Source organism: Coptis chinensis, chromosome 3 (genome assembly GCF_015680905.1).
Source record: "Coptis chinensis isolate HL-2020 chromosome 3, ASM1568090v1, whole genome shotgun sequence".
NCBI classification, from domain to species: Eukaryota; Viridiplantae; Streptophyta; class Magnoliopsida; order Ranunculales; family Ranunculaceae; genus Coptis; species Coptis chinensis.
In genome coordinates, this window is record NC_141458.1 from 9,617,095 (window position 1) to 9,631,795 (window position 14,701).

Sequence of the window (14,701 nt, forward strand, 5' to 3'; positions counted from 1 at the left end):
AAAATATCAAGAAATTGTTAGTGAGGTTAACGTGGGAATGTATACAAGTATACAACTCCTCTTATTAGTGCGAGATATATAGAAATCGATAGGTAAATCGAGAGACAAGCCGTGGAAATAATTAAATAAATATAAGGAGAGCCAAATAAATGATATACTACGCTCACGCCCCACTGCAATGCAGTATACTAGTATGCTGAACAAACAGCCCGGAAAAGGAAGTATCTCTAGATTTATTGTGGTCTGTCCTTTCCAAAATCTGTCGTTGCTATAGGAACCACATTTCTCACTGCGAATTTTTGTGCAATTAAAGGATGGTTGCTGTGACTGTACTTTCAATTTGAATATGCTAGTCGCTAATACTGCCTTTGGCGAAATAGTTTCTTATATTCATCGTTGTGACATACAATAACTCTGCCATCTCTACACTATATGATAGCCGGGTTTGTAGGAGCCACACTTCTCAACCGAACAGTGTATTTATAATCTCTCAATTTTAAGATTTTAGAACCACCTCCCTACGTTTATTTAAATTACATCTCTCCTATTTATTAATTACAATTGGCTCCCTGATCTCTATTAAAATTGAACCACCTCCTTCTTCAATAATTTTAGGATAGTCTTCTTAATTTAAAAACTAAAATTTATGTATAGGAATTGTATATCTTTCCTATTTTAAGAAAATATCTTTTCTTAGTGAGAGATTCACAAAAAATTGTTTCTCTTTAGTTTTTTTAACAATTTTCATTTTAGTTCTTTACAACTTGGCGAACTGATGCGTAACACAGGATACATGCTAGTACAACTTACAAGCCGTGGTCGTTCTGGCGATGTCGTCTTCTGGCTACAGCCTGTATGTGCAATATACAATATAGTAAAGAACTAAGAGCATCTCTAAGTGGTGGTAGTATCACCTCGAATTTGAAGGCAAAATTTGAAGAATAAATTTTGACCAACTCTAGGTGGTCGCAAATATGGGACGCAAATTTGAATGTAGGGTCTACTACACATGCCATTGGTAATGTCGCGCGTAGGGGTGACAGTTTTGTACATGACCCGCTAACCCAACATGAAATTAGCGAGTTTGGGTTGGGAAAAAAGACTTTTGGGTCATTTAAGGGCTGACCCGCCAAACCCGTCAAATAAATGGGTTGGGTTAGGGTCACACATGTTAACCCGGATAACCCGTTAATATACCCGATTAGTTCCCAGGTCTAATGAGTTGGGTCATCAACCCGTGACCTGTATGACCTGTTTTAAGTCCTTAAACATATATGTTTCCGAATTTTATTAAATCTCATAATCCCAATTACCTAAAAGAAAATACTAAACAAAAAAGGATCAACTAGATTTAGAAGGATCAGCCGGCAATCCAGCATATAGAATATTATAGATTCATTCAATAAAATATATGATCACGTACATTAACATTGAACCCTTACTCTAGTCTCAATTATATAAAGAGAACAATGAAACCGTCAAAGTCACAATAATATTTGCATTTATTTAATAATAAGTTTGCCCACGAGCTGAGGTAGTAAAGTGGACAAACTGGACATGCATGGTTGTTGTTTCTAGTTTGGTTATGTTTTTTGTTTGGCTAACATGTTGTTTCACTTGTTTGGTTCAGGCGTTCAGCAGATGCATGTGCTTTAACAATTCTGCGCACTTTTGCAAGTTCTTTTATTATTTAGATTAATAAATATTCTTTATCAAAAAAAAATAAAAAAAAAAATATGTTAACCCAATCCGAAATTGACCCGCTAGCTTAGCGGGTCACCCGTTACATATGCGGGTTGGGTTTGGGTTTGACAAACTTGACACGATTAGTAATTGGGTCGGGTTTGGGTTTGCTCTCCTGACACGTGACCCGAGTATGACAACACGAACCTGACCTAACACGACCCATTGCCACCCCTAGTCGTGCGCAAGTATTACTGTCGCCGAAGTTGAAAAAAAAAAAAACGCCAAACCCATATTAATGCCAAATTGAAAAAAAAAAAAAAAAAAAAAAAAAAAAACCTCACGTGACATTAGGAGTGGCGCGTGACAATACCATTGGCGCGGTGTGTTGGTAAAAGTTAAAAAAAAAAAAATTGGGGCGACATTTGCAATGGCGCGACATTACCACTGTCGCTCCGCATTCGCATCCGAAATCCCAAATTTGCTTCCAAGGATGCGGCTAGACAAGTGATGCGACCGAATTTGCTTCCACCTAGAGTTGGATTTTCGTAAAATTCCGAGTTTTGGAAGTAAATTTGAAGAATTTGAGAAGTGATACTACCACCTAGAGATACTCTAAAGATCAATACTATAGATGTTGTGTAATAACGAACTAGGGCCTAGGATTGTATAGGCGCTGCTCGCTTCGCTGAACTGCCCAGCAAACTTTAGGCCTTTTTCTTCAATCAGTAGACAATCAAGAACCATCTGTTGGGGTGGACTAGACAATGAGTTACTCTTCATTAGACATACACCAACTAATATATGGCAAAATTATCTAAAAATGTAAAGTACTTTGCTGTTTTTACAATTAATACAACGTACTTTGAATTTATTCTAAAAATAAACGAACTTTCAATTTTTTTATAATTGATGCAACCTGTTTTTGACTCCCGTCAAAGCAAATGCAAATTTGGTGTTACTGTTTAACATTGCGTGATTGTTTGAGGGCAATAATGACTTTGTACTCACATGCTTAGTTGGACCAAGATGACGTGCCCAACTAATTGTTATTTCAATTTTGCATGTTTTTACAGAAATCAAAAAGGTTGCATCAATTGTAAAAAAATTGAGAATTCGTTTATTTTTAAAATAAATTCAAAATACCTTGCATTGTTAGGTAATTTTGCCATAACATAATAGTGAACTCATATGAAAAGTCACTCACCCGGACAACCACAGGATCTTGAAAGTTTAAAGGTTGAACGATTGCCATGTGTCGAGTCAAAATGGTTGAATACTTTGTTTTCTAATTCAGCTCAAGGCAAGCCAAGTGTAATAAATCCACACACATGTTCCACCACTCAGTTTGGTACTTCTTCTTCCTTCTCTCTTTTCTTGTCACTTTCTCACTTAAAAAAAATGGCAATGCAAGCAGCACAACCAAAATCATATATCACAAAGAAGTTCCACAACTCATTTTTTTTATGTCATCAATATTAATAGCTAGATTGTACAAAGAAATCATCAAACTCTAATTACAGTTACTCAATCACCCTTTTATTTTCATTTTTTTATTGATTTCGAGCACCACAATTTTTTTGTTAGTCCTATATAAAGTATAAACACAACCCTTCATCACAATCTCATGGAAACTCAAAAGAATAAGATAAATAACTTATGAAAAGAGGGGGCCATCAGTCAATATAAAAAAATCCAATCGCTATGAGAAAAATAGAAATGGGTATATGGTTTTCTTCCGTGGGAGCGTGGGTGGTGATGAGGTTGCTTGACATGGCTTTGAAGTGACCGAATTTTTGTTGTGTAGTGAAGAAGACAAATGGGCTACCTATTTAATTTTTGTAAGAGATAAGAATGTTGAGAAGATTGGAAGAATCTATTCAATTTGAGTTTATGAAATCTGGGAAGAGGAAGGAAGAAAGACTTTAGTACCAAAGTGAGTGGTGGGACAGGTGTGTGTAGGGTTATCAACGGGCCGGACTTGAATAGGACTCACAAATGTCTAGGTCATGGCCCAAAGCATATTTACATTTAGAAGGTCCAAGCCCATCCTAGGCCCATTAAACTTGATCTGATTTGGGTCTAGACTAGGTCCTATAAAATTACATGGAAATAGTTTACCTTTTTGTTATTTCTCTAAAAAAAATTGGGTTAACGAGCATTACCCCCCACCCACCCCCAACTAGATGAGCCAATTAGGATTCCCTTCCACCCCCAAATACAAAAAAAAAAAATCAAATCGGGATGACCGTGTTATGTGGAGAGGGGGTAATACTCGTTAACCCAATTTTTTTTGAAATGGAGTGTAACCAAACTCAAACTCATACCCTATGTGTGGCACTATATCACTTATCCACCAAGCATCCAATCTTTTAAATATTCTAATAGTTAAATATTTACTTATATTTAATTAAAACATTAACAAAACTACATTAGTTTTCGGGCCGGGCCATTATCGGACAGATGCGGGAGTATGTCCGTGAACCGCCCAATAGTCTTATCGGACAATATTTAAGTCTTAAGTCTCTATTTTATCGGTTTAGATTCAATCGAGTTTCGGGCCTGGCCCCGCCCTAGGTGTGTGGATTTATATCACTTGGCTTGGCTCGAGATGAATTAGAAAGCACTAGATCCACCATTTTGGCTTGATGTGGTAATCTTTCAGCCCTTTTAAACTTTTAAGATCATGTGGTTATTCAGGTGAGTGATTTTGTATGTCAAACATATATGTCTCTAGAACCCGACCCTTCAAGGGTAATTGCCTGAATCGGCTATGATAAAAGCACATTGTACTCCAACCGGCCATGCCTTTTAATTTTGACCTTTTCAACGAGCTTTTTGCCCTTTCGTACAACACTCTTTCTCCTCCTGCCACACTCTCTCTCCTCTGCAATACACTTTTTTTTTTAATTGGTAAGCCTGTTTTAAATGAGAAAATGAGATCAGTAACTCTTTGATATTAGCGGGGTTCGAGCCCCAGACCTCTGGTATCATCATCCAAAGGTTTTACCGACTTTGCTAGTCGACACCTGCAAAATGTGTGGGAGTGGGGTTCGAACCCCAGACCTCTGGTATCATCACCCAAAGGTTTTACCAACTTAGCTAGAAGGCACTTACTAAAATGTGTAGGCAAGTCTGTTTTTAAAGAGATCAGTAACTCAATAGTGTGGAGTGGGGTTCAAATCCCAGACCTCTGGTATCATCACCCAAAGGTTTTACCAACTAAGCTAGAAGGCAACACACTCTCTCTCCTCTTGTACTTCTAATGTTGACATGCATAGTAATATTTATTCGTTAGATTCTCTTAGCGATACGTACTAGCGATTAATTACCGTTGGATTTCAACCCAGCAAAAATGAAAACGGACTTTAGCTATTGTGGGAATCAGGAACTAGCAACTTATGGATCTACTATCAGCAACTCTTTCGTTGTTTTTGTAATTCAAAAACGAGACAATATTTATCTCGTTTTTTGTGCCAACATCAAAAAGTTTTTCCAATGCTACACTTTTTCTCTGGGTTCTTCTTTTTTTGTTCCTCTACTGCTTCTCCTTTTCGATTTTTTCTAAGGATTTTGATGGATGAAAACAATTCAAACCTCGATAATGGTCAGTTTTGATGTTTGTTTAGTTGTCTTTAGTGTTGGTTTGTTTCTACGTAGGTTTATGTTTAGGTTTGCTTCTTTGTGGTTTTACGTAGAAGTGTGAGTGTTTTTTTTTATAAGGTTTCCATGGTTGTTTATCATTTCCATGTTGATTTTGTTGTCATAGTTATGGTATTTATACAATGTCATAAATGTAGAACAATAAATGAAAGAACTTTATTATCGTTTTATTAAAAACTCATACTTTTTATTGTGCTAACTTTGTATTTTTGCAGGTTTATTCGATATGCTCATTTATTATGATGGCGAGATGAAATCTGACAAACATGGTGTGATAAAGTATCTAGGGGGTGAGGTGAAATTGAGAGAGTTTGATGTGGATACTCCCTTTGAAGGATTCATGTGTCTTATTGAAGCTGTGTCATCGCGCATGAGATTGGGTTTTTCTGTTAGGTATTTGATGAACAAGTCCCCTTGTAGAATCAATGAAGAAACCGACTACTTGAACATGATTAAGAAGCAGAAGAAGACTCCAACGAAAGCAATTTAAAGTTTGGGTTGTCAATGAAGCAATCGTCGTCACACCATGTGGTATGGGAGCAGGACAAATTAGAAGATCAAGTCCTAGACAACCTAATGTGAAGAAAAAAAAAGTTCGTATTGAGCTGTTTAAAGTAGATAGTGTTACTCCTAGAAAAGGTGGTGGACAACCTAGAGTGTAGAATAAACCGGTTGGTAGTGAGCTATATAAACAAGAAATGGTTAGAAATGCAAGTTCTGGATCAAGTTATGGAATTCCTAGTACGAAGAATAAACAAGTTTGTAGTGAACCGTTTAAACCTTCTTTGCCAAAGAGTGCTTGTCCTGGATCAAGTGGTGGAGAACATTGTATGAAGAAGAAACTCAATGAAGAAATTCCAATAACTAATTCTCCAAGAAAACAATCTTTTTTGAAAGAAAAAGTGCTAGCTCGACAGAAATATTCTTTCAATCAATTTAAACTTGTGAACGAACCAATAGGTAAATCACTAATTTTATTTTAGTTATTCTTAGTTCCAATACATGGTTTGGTTGCTAATAGTTATAAACGTTGTGTTCCCCAGACAGTCTGCTAGAACAACCTTCAACTATGACTCGTCAATTGCAAGATGTGGAAAATGAAAATGTCGTTGAAAATGTCCCACACAGCTTGGAGGCGTTTGAAAAGGTCATGACAGGTGAGGGATGGCGAACATGTAGTACACCTGTAAATATGTTAGTTATTGATATATCCCTGTTAAATTACTCACATTTAGTAACCATTTTAGATTTGTTCCCAAAGGGAAGCTCAAGTGCAGTTGGTAGTTGAAAATCAATAGACGAAAGGATACCTCTTGCAATTGTCATTGAAGGTGAGCAGTATAAACATTACAGGGGATAATTATAGTTTGAGTCACTGATAGTCCGTACACTAATGGCTGACCTATGGTGATGCAGAGGATGATCCCACTGGTGTTGAAGATGTTGATCAACCAGACTATGAAGAGTTTGATTCGCAAAATCCATATGGAGATACAGCTGACATTCCTGAATAATACATAATTGCCAGTCCTCGAAGTAATGAGGAGGGTGAATTTCAAAATGAAGATGAAGTTCAAATACTAAATGATTTAGTTGATACGGCTGACATTCCTCAAGAATACATAATTGCCAGTCCTCGAAGTAATGAGGATGTTGAATTTCAAAATGAAGATGAAGTTCAAATACTAAATGATTTAGTTGATAGAGCTGACATTCCTCAAAAAAACATAATCAGCAGTTCTCGAAGTAATGAGGATGTTGAATTTCAAAATGAATATGAAGATGTTGTTGCGGGTGAAGTTGTGGTAGTTGAAGATGATGATGATGATCAAGTTGAAGAATACGATCATGATGATGGTGATATATGGTCGACTCCGAATTGAAGCCAAGAGTATTTGTGGGGGGACACACCTATGACAGTTGTGAATGATGGCGATGGGGAATGTGAGATTGATTTCGAATTGGAGGGAATGGTTGATGCTAGGGTTTTTGGTGCTAAAGATATGAATTCTGAAGACCTACGTCAAGGATATGATCCTTTCTGTGGTTCTCGTAGTCCAAAAACCCCTATGAACCAAAGTGAGGCTGTAAATCCTTGTAATGAGGGGTTGAAGTTTGTACCCCCTAAAGTAGGTCAGCACTACGCCACTCGAGATGATCTTGTGAAAGACATGAAATCTTATGCAATTGCACACATGTTTGATTTATGTCATTGCAATACTACCTCCCAAAAGTTGGTAATCAAGTGTAAGGCAACTAACTATCCATTTCATTTGTATGCAAAACCTGCAACTGGGTCTGATATGTGGGTGGTTATAACTTTTAGAGATGCACACACTTGTGCACAAGATAAGGTTGTTTCAAAAAATTCACAAGCAGACGCAAAGTGGGTTTCAGAAATTGTTATGTCCAAACTTAAGGACAATGAAGAACTGACTGCAAAGAACCTTCAGTTGGAGGTGAAACAGGCACAACTAACTGATGTGACATATAAAGTTGCGTGGAGGGCTAGAGATATTGCGTTAGAAAATGTCAGAGTACTATTCGAACTGTCAGCAATTATGAGGATAACTAGTAGCAATATGTAACGTCTTAATACAATTCTGGGTTTAGGGTATACTATGAAGAACATCTAGTTGTACACCGAATTATTCTTTATAGTATGCTATGAAGAACATATATCATCTTTTCGATTAACTTGTATCTGTCATGGCGTGTAACTGTTAGGAAAGCTAAATGACGTGTAACTGTCAGCCACTAAATAAGTAACTGTTAGGCATATGTAACCTGAGATGGTGTATTTTGTTTCGATGTAGATAAGGGCGACTTCAAATAATCATACCGATGTCTTTGCCAATTTATTTTAAAGAACTGAAGAAAATTGATCCGTGACCGCCATTACCGATATAATAACAACAAGCGAGCACATGTTTGGCGTTTGTTTATGAGCTATGGCGATCCGTCTCGCGTGCTCTATAGGTGCCTTCATCCGTTGATTATGATCAATGGAACTTTTATGAAGGGTAGATACAAGTCTGTCATCCTAACTTCTCTTTCTGTTTATGGAGATAGTCATTGCTTTCCAATTGCAGTTGGTGTAGTCCAAAAAGAGAATAATGAACATTGGGATTGGTTTCTTCAAAAACTTAGAGATGATGTAGTTGGTCCTACAGATAAGTTTGTTCTATTATCAGATAGGCATATAAGCATTCTCCATGCAATGCCAAAAATCCTTCCAAATGCGTACCATTGCTTTTGTGCACAACATATCTCTAACAATGTCAGCAAAGAAGACACCAAAGGGAAAGTTAAGGCCGCAGTAGAAACTTATGATAAAGTTGCCTTTGTGAGAATCATGTGTCGTGATAAGTGCTCAAAAAGTGCTATTTAACCCTCGATTATGCCTCTTGTTTAGCCATCTTAGTGGACTTATAGTGTTTATAAGTTGTGTTTTAAGATTCTACAGGTAAAAAAGAGAGTTTTGTAGAATATTAGAGAAAATTGGGTAAAACGGAGCAATTCGGAGCATTAAGGATCACATGGGAAGCCCGTGGACAATCATGGAGAAGGCCAAGGAATTGGAGCTATTAAAGATGTGACTTGGACCTATTTTAAAGCCTATTTGGAAGCCCAAGGCCAAAGGATTCGTTGCTTGGACCAAAGCCCACAAAAGAGGATAGAAGGATGGAGCAAAAGAGGGAAAATAGACTTCCGAAGTCCGGAGACTCATGGATCGTGAGTCCGGACTCAATGCTCGCCCGGGACGATAGATTGTGAGTCCAGACGCATTACTTGAGTCCGAGACGCATGGATAATGAGTCCGCACGCATGAATCGACAATCGTAGCCAATTCCTTCTCCGGTTTGGAGACGGTTGGACTCACGAAAGAAGTCTATTTGTATTAGGAAACAAATGACGGTTTGGAATGCTTCTAGAGCTCATTGTAACCCTATAAATAGATGACCTAAGTGCCTCATGTAATTTGCCAATTCACTTATATTCTTGTCTCCGGAACTTGAGGCGAGAGAGATTAATAATAAAAGATCGGTTTTAACTAGTTTGAAGTCTTAATAAATTAGTCTTTCTAGTCTTATGTTCTTCAACTCTTCTTCTTCTCGTTCTTCGTGTTTTTCCTTCTATATAGAAGGCTAATCTTCTCCTTCAAGGAGGAGATGAAGCCGGGTGCTTAAGGTTTAATGATTCTTCCGGTTTTATGGTGTTCTTCAATCGGGTTAGTTCTTTATGTTTTTTAGTTGTTAGTTCCATTACCCACACCAGGGGATGGAAGTATAGATTAAGGTTTTTATTTATTACAATTGAATATCATGCTAGTTTAGGGTTTTATTTATTGCAATTGAATATTTGCTAGTAATATGCTTTTATTTATTGCAATTGAATATAATGCTAGAATAGAGTTTTATTTATTGTTATTGAATATTATACTATTATTCTCTACTCTTCTTCTAATTGTGTAGTGTTTTAGAGTAAGGGAAGTATTCCTTGTGTTTGCCTTAGATGGTGATTCATTGAATAGCTGCCCAAGCTCACATAAAAGGAAAGAAGATACTAGTAACATGAATATAGGAACAACCTTAAGTAGAGTTAATTGTTTAACGATGTTTCACCCAAAAAGGCATTGGCACTCGCCGATTGCCCGATTAGAGTCTACTTGGAGAACAACATGAAGCAAAAAAGTCATTGAATCAAAAGCATTGGTGGATTTGAATCTCTTGAATCTATCTCTCTCATATTCTCTCCTTATTTCCAATTCTTAGCTTTAGTATAAGTTACTTAGTTTAGTTTAGTTTAGTTTAGCATTAGAATCTACAATATCTATAATCATAGTTTTTAATCCTCAAACCCCTTTCCAAATCCTGTCCCTTCATATAAACATACACTTAAAAGTGGAACGATACCTACTCATCATTTACTTATTGAGGGATAATTAGGTTTTGATAATGCTTCTTTTTGTTCAACCACCATCATCTATCTACATCATCCATATACCACATCTACACACAAAAAAGAGGCAAAGTGTCAAATACCATTGCCGTTTTTAAGTTGTTTATGTTTGACATTTTCTTTCAAGATTAGAAGTTTGGATCTTAAGGTAATTTTAGCCGCATCATCCATCCTTTTTTGAGAAAGAGAAGCTTGAAGGACATCTCAAGACAAGATCTACCATCCAAAGTTAGTAGAATCTTCATTCTTTTATTTCATTCTTAGTTTAGTTACATCATAATTAGTTTAGTTTTATTACTTTCTAGTATAATTGCATTTAGGATCTTTTCAACAATTGAAGTTGTAAGCCAACACAAATGAAAAATCAAACTCTAGTGTTTCTTTGTCCGAATCTTAACAAACGGACTATCGCCTGGGGATCGGTACTTAAGCAATCCAAGTGATTCACCATAACCCTAGAAGAGACGACTTTTAGACAACGGGGCGAGATACTAGTTGCAAAGCCCAACCCAAATTGAAGGAAAGTAGTTTTGCATATTAGTATAATTTAGAATAGTTGCATATTAGTTTAATTGCATTCAAGCATAGTAGGATAGTTTTTCGCATTTTTCGCATAGCATTTTCTAGTGTATGCCACGTCGTCCATATCATCGCCCAAGAAGAACACAACAAATGGACAAGGTTTAACAACCGACTCACAAGAATCTTGGGCGAGATTGAAACAATGGCCATAAGCAATGATGGAGGTGTTTTGGACACCAATAATCCACGAAGCTATCCCACCCACGCAAGCACAACAAGGAAGAAATTGGGCGATTTCTATTCGCCAATCATTGGAGACCCACCCAAGAGTATTGTTTTTCGAAAACGAAGCTAACCAGTTTGAGCTTAGAGCATCATGAATCTCTATGCTTCCAAAGTTCAACAGTTCGCATAATGTTCAACCTTATGTTCACATGAACAATTTCTATCATCCTCCGAACTTTCAAGAACCAGATACTCGGGGGATGAGAGTATCAAAATCATTCTGTTCCCACTCTCACTTCGAAGGTAAAAAGCATCCGAATGGTTAACCGCACGGTAGATCAATTCAATAGACAATTTGGGAGAAGTTGAGAACAAAGTTTATGAACAAGTTCTACCCACCCCGAGAAACCGGATGCCATGCAGGAAAGCCATCAACAATTTCAAAGGGAAGGTGATCAAGAATATCATCAAAGCCGGGAGAAATTTAATAATCACTAGTCTCATGTCCACATCATGGATACGATAAGAGCACACTTGCTCATTTTTCTATCGAGGACTCTCGATGATGAACAAGCGGATGATACAGTCAATGCACAAAGGCAAGTTTACATCGATGGATGGAGAGGAAGCTTACAACTTTCTCGAGAATTTAGTTTGAAGAAACACAACAAAGGACTACTAGCAACGAGGATGTCGTTAGCATGGAGGGGAGCCAAAGCAATTTGGCTACAAAGCACATGAACAATCGGATCAAGAACTCCGAAGTCTACATTGGCCAGCTGCCACCAAAGATTGAAACTCGACGGTAAGAAATTTAATCGGGTTCTCTATGAATCCCTCCAAGTTTAACAAGTCTCAAGCTAAATCTCTCCCACCATGCAAGCTAGCCAATCATGCGAAGTCCGTTCGGACACTTCTCATGCAACTTCTAGAATGTCCTAGTTACTATCAACATGCATCGGTTGGAGAGTACAATATAAACTCATTTCGAGGCCCAACCAAGGTGGTAATAACTTTCAAGGTAATTATTGGAGACAGAATCTTGGACCCCTGTTCTCAAGATCAAAGTTATATTCCATGCAAAGTCAAGTTTCATAGTTGGTCCCTCAACAACAATTATACTCTCAACAAAATTCCATACAAGTAGAGAGTTATTGCCTGATCCTAGGAGAAATTATGTCGCACTCGCTAACCTAGAGAATGCAATTACTTTGCTATCACAGAAAAAATTAGAAGTTTGAAAGTGTTCTAGAGCTTATTGCACTCCATTTCAATCTCCAAAGAATCTCGGGCAAGTCAATGTTCTAGAATGGAGTCTCAGAAATTAAGTCGGCTAACTCACTCACTCTTTTTGTCGTAGAAGACCCACAAGCCACTCAACCTAGCTTATTGGAACCAATATCGAAGAGTGAAGATGTATGCCATATTGGGACAACTTCTAGTATCTGATCACCTCCATGATCATGTCACCTCGATTACTACTCGGATCGATTGAAGATAGACAACAAGGTTGACTTACCTTTCTCATGATGACATTGCTACAAAGCAATCGGTCAAGATTTCAAATGAATTTCAAAAGGAAGTGGGGGAAATCCTTTCCACTCCCATTTGTCAAGATGACCAAGACAAGATATGCAAGAAGACCAAAGAGAAGAAGAGCAAACACATGCCGATGTGTTTGTACCAAAGGCACCTTTTCCTATTTTTTTGCTCAAAGCAAAAAAGGACAAGCAATTTTAGAGATGAAGGAGGCATTTGAGAAAGATAACATCAATATCCACTTTCTCAAAGCGATCAAGCAGATTGCCATCATATGCCAAATTCTTGAAGGATGCATGCAACATAAAGAGAAGTACTCATGTTCCAAAGCGGCGTTTCTAGGCTGGACAAACAACATCTATTATCCATCGCAAGCTCGATCAAGCTCAAAGATCCGTGAAGTCTTACAATATCATGCGGGATAGGAGAAAAATTCACGGGTAATGCTCTTTTAGACCTTGGTGCTAGTGTTAATCTCTTTGCCATATCATGTGTACCAAGCGTTAGGCCCGAGAAACCTAAAGCCTACAAAAGTCAAATTAAAGTTAGTCGACCGTTCTACCAAGATTCCCAGGGCATAGTTGAGGATGTTCTTGTTCAAGTAGCCATTTCTACTATCCAGTGGATTTCATTGTGATAGACACCCGAGGAAGCCTTTGATAAAATTCCAATTATTCTAGGCCGACCTTTCCTTGCTACCGCAAAAGCTTTGATAAATTGTTACAACGGTGAAATGAAGATCAACTTTGGTAAGATGTCCATGGACATAAATATCTTTCACCTGTTGTATAAGGATTGTGATGAAGTCGAAGGTGGAGAGGTGTGTTTCCTTGATAGTATGATACAAGAATTGGTCCCCATTCAAGATACAATTGAAAGTGCTCAATCTACGAAAAACTCGCGTGATTTAACCCGAGAACCCCACCACACGAGGCGCCATAGCTATGTTCTTGGAATCTCTGCAGAAAATTCATAATTTAAGTGGAGCGAGAATGGAAAATTGACAGAGAGTATCATATCTTGAGAAGATGAACTCTACATTTCGGGATGAACAAATGCATTACTTAGTGGAAAAATCGGGTTACTAGAAAATCACCTTAAAGAAATTTTGGAAAACAAATGAATCTAGAAAACTCAAAATGAGTCTTCTAAAGCGTAAAGTGAACCATATTGATAAGGAGAATTGCACTGTTGAAGCTTCTTCTACACCATCATTGTCCGAACAAGAGAAGTATGTAAACCGGTCACCGCCACCTTGGTAAATGGTCGGCCGGACATCCATTATCATTCCGTGGTGGTAAAGGACACATCGATACTATTATCCCTGTTAGAAAGAAAGATTTTCATCAATCTTCTACACGGAGGAACCACAAGGCCTATCACACAATCGCCAGACCTAAAATAATTCAAGGTAGAGAAGCAACTTCACCAACAATCTTTCCAAAGATATCAAGGAGTATTTTGATGACCCCACAAGGTGAGACCTCCTCGCCCTCCAAACATTCGCCGATTTGGGTGAGAAAATCTGATCTCTTCACTCCAAATTGATAATGCATGATATAAATTCTTGAGAATCTGACTTTAAAAGACTCACATTACGCCTTGGGGATCCGACGAAAAAGACCTAAAATTTGTTTCTTGAACTAATTACGATATTTTGCATCAATGGTAATATCCTACCTTTTCTCATCCATTTCATTTACTTTTTATACATTGAGGTCAATGCATGCATAAGTAGGGGAGGGTGTACTTGAGAAGTACTTGAGAAATGAATTTCAAAATTAGTTTTCAAAAACAAAAATATTTTTTGTTTCTATATCGCCAACATGAGAAAAAATGAATTTTAATGATGAGTCTGGGATATATATTCTATACTGCTTAGTGTTGAGTTTGATAGATAGTTGATATTATTGATTTCATTACCGCTTAGACTATCTATTATGCTCGGACATAGTTCTTGTTGATAGAATTCTTTATTAAGGCACCACCATAATACTTGATCAGTTTTGTATACTTTTGCTAGAAGAGAGATTTAAACCCCTAGTAAACTGGAAGTAGAATATTTAGACTTAGCCCATGAGACTTGAGCTTTATACCCATTCTTTGG